The sequence below is a fragment of the Octodon degus genome, unplaced genomic scaffold, assembly GCF_000260255.1.
Source record: "Octodon degus isolate 3935 unplaced genomic scaffold, OctDeg1.0 scaffold00165, whole genome shotgun sequence".
Lineage (NCBI taxonomy): Eukaryota > Metazoa > Chordata > Mammalia > Rodentia > Octodontidae > Octodon > Octodon degus.
Window position 1 is genome coordinate 678998 of NW_004524741.1, and position 3316 is coordinate 682313.

A 3316-nucleotide genomic window follows, 5' to 3' on the forward strand; every position below is an offset into this window, starting at 1 on the left:
TTAAATACTAGTAAAACCAAGGGAGTGATTGCATATGGTCCTTAGCACTGAACAGAAGAAATGGTATTGCACAAGTGGAAACGAGCAAGCATGAATTTCCATGTATATTATGACAGTACCTATCCAAAGTGCCTTCAGTTTATGAACTTCTTTGGTAACTGTGTTAGTTTTCTCATCTCTGGGAAGATGAGAAATATTGACAAATACAGCTTAAAGTGGGAAGAGTTTATTTTGGATCCCAGTTTTGAGCATTCATCCATTGTTGCTTGGCTCCAAGGCAGAGACACCATGGCACAAAAGGGATAGCTGAGACAATCTGCTTGCCTCATGGTATCTGGGAACAAGAAAAGAAGGGAGAGAGCCAGAGAAAGAGGAAGGAACTTGGGCCAAGAATGTAATGCAGTAGGTAAGTGTGGCATGAGAGCTAGATCCAAGAAACTGGAAGCAGTTCTTTCAGAGAGAGAAGTTTGTAAGAAAGGCCATGGTCTGATTTCCTGAGTTTCTTTTCTCCAGGCTTCCTGAGAAGAGCATATTTTCCCTACTTGCAAATTGCACCTCCTACCCAGCCTTATACCTTTTGATCTTATATACACCTTGAACCACAAGCCTCACATTAACCTGTGGTGTCCTTTCTTCCCTTGCATCTCACCTCCAAATTTGGTGTTCCTGTGTCTCAACAGAACCTCTCCATATAAGACTCAAGTCTTACAGTGTCACTGTTCTGTCTAAAGCTACCTACTCTAGTACTCTTCCCACAAAAATTCTGTCTAAGGTCCCAACATAATCAGATCACTGGGTTCTTACTTCAACTTAGGAGCTGGAACAGGTCATTGCTTGATTCTTGATAGCTCTAGCAAGTCCGCATTTACGCTTGGGATCTTTCCCAGAATTTCTTCTCAAAGAAGTCAGTCAAGCTATCCACTGTTAGGTCCCCTTTGAGCCATGGGACTAATAAGTAGCAACTACAAATCTTTCATAGTCGTGAAAGGTGGACAAAGCATCAGATACGATGATAATTTAAATTCCATTCATCGTACTTCTCCCTGCTTCATCAGGGCTAAATCCACCTATGGAAACTTTGTTGCTCATAGAAAATCAGCGACTTCTATGTTAAGGATTGCTAATGATGCAGCTCCATGCCTATGCCAGGGGTAAGACATTACTCTACTCCAAGTGTCATCCTGCTTTAACCCCTACTCTTGGTGGAATGGTACTCATTGGTACTCTTGGAACTGCTGAGAAAACTCTCAGTTCACCTTTCTCCCAAGAGTAAGCCCTGTGCTTAGGCACCACCTACTGGGTTTTCACTGGGCCAAGAGGTTCATTCCTTATCTGCAGGCATTTTACAAAGCCAAAGGACAGTTGCTCTTTTAGTGGTTGGTAAAGGAAAAAATTTATTTGTACCTACAAATGGAGTGTGAATCATTTGCGATAAATAAAAATCTTGAAACGTTCCAAGAATGTGCTAATAAGATCAAAGGAAACTGGTTCCACCCAGTCTGTTCAGGAGGATACTGATCATATTTCTCCCATATCTCACATGCCTGTTTCTCATATTCCTAATCCTTCTCTTGGGTTATGTCCTCAATGTGTTTATAATATTTAATCTTGCCTCCAGGCTGGTAATGCCATATTTTGTCTTCACCTGATCAGCTGACTTGACCATGCTAGTGACACTTGATGTCTAAAGCCCCTTCTGGGGCTCATGCCATCCCAGCTCAGGCTGACCACAACTTTTTGGTAAGAAATCTACCCTTCAAGGTCATGATCCCAGAGATCCACCTCTTACCTGCCTTCACCACCTAATAGCACATTCAAATAGGAACTTAGCAAGAGATCAGTCTAATGATGACTATAGTGTCCCCCACCATGTCCAAAAGTCTCACCTGGAATCACATAAGCCTTTTGGGGGCATTTTGTGTCAAGCCATAGCATTGGGTTCTAGTACACAAAAGGCTCACTACCATATAATTATGCAAAAGTGACTTCAGTTCATCTCAAAGCCCCTGAAGTCTGTTTCCAAAAAGTCCAAATCAACAATCTTCTCTGAGGCTCAAGGCAAGCTCCTAGCTATGGACACTATAAATATAAAGGGGGAGTTTAAATATTTCAATATGCAATGGATTAGAGTAAACATCCTCATTCCACAAGGAAGAAATAGTGGACTAGAAAGGGATCAGAACAAAGTAAGACAAAGTAGGTCAAACATTCAATCTTGTGGCTCCATGTTCAGTGTCCAGGGCACTTGGTGGAAAAATGTGAGCTCCAAAGTGCTTGGAAAGCTCCAACCTATGGGCCTGCTGGTCGCATTCTACATGAAATACTCTTTGGGGTTTTCTGCTAACATCCTGGAGTATTTTTTAAGCAGGCTTACCATGTTCCCGGCGTCTTCAGCTTCCAGGGATCTCCTCTAAAGCTTTGGCTTTCCTCTCACAGCTTTATGCACCACTGGCTCAGGGGTTCCTGACAGGGACTTCACCCAGTGACATATTTTCTGGTCTTCCTATGATTACATTCATCATAGGGAATTTGTACTTGTACATAATATGTCTTGATTCTTTGGTTTTTTTTTTTTTTTCTCATTTCTTCCTTGAAATCTGAGAGGAAGCCTCTGTGATTCTTTCTGTATACACAATCAGCTTCAGTTGGGTGATGCGATGCTCTGCTACCAGCTTGAGCACTAACCACACCTCCTTGGAGCACAGATGCAGTAATTTATGAGTTCCTATGTAGCTGAGCTCAGCGGAACACATCCTTGGTATTCCTGAGTGAGTGGGGTACCCTGGCATATTCCTATGAAACAAAGCCTTTCAAAAGAGTTAGGAAATTTATACCCTTAAGAATGACCGCCTGAATAGCTCTCTTTGAAAGAAGAGTGATTGTCTCCAATTTGACTGAGCCTGACCCTATTTTCTATGTACAGAGCTGGCTAGGACTTCTGTTTAATCAATTGGTCTTAGGTAAATGTAGGCCACCCACCTAGCTCAACTCCAATGATCACCTACTTCCCACAATTCTCAATCAATCCTCCTTAAGCCACTCCCCCACTGAATAAAAACCGAGTGAGGCCCTGGGTCACTCTGTTGGTTCTGGAAAGCCATCTTCGTGGTTGGACTTAGAGCCCCTTGACTCTCCGATGATTGAAACTATTAAAAAAAAAAAGAATGAGAGGGGTGGGGCCGGGGAGATGGCTCAGTAGAATAAATGCTTCTCTGGCAAGTGCAAGGGCCTGAGTTCAATCCCTGATTCCACCAATAAAACAAGACAATACAATACAAAACCAAAACCAAAACAACAACAACAACAACAACAACAA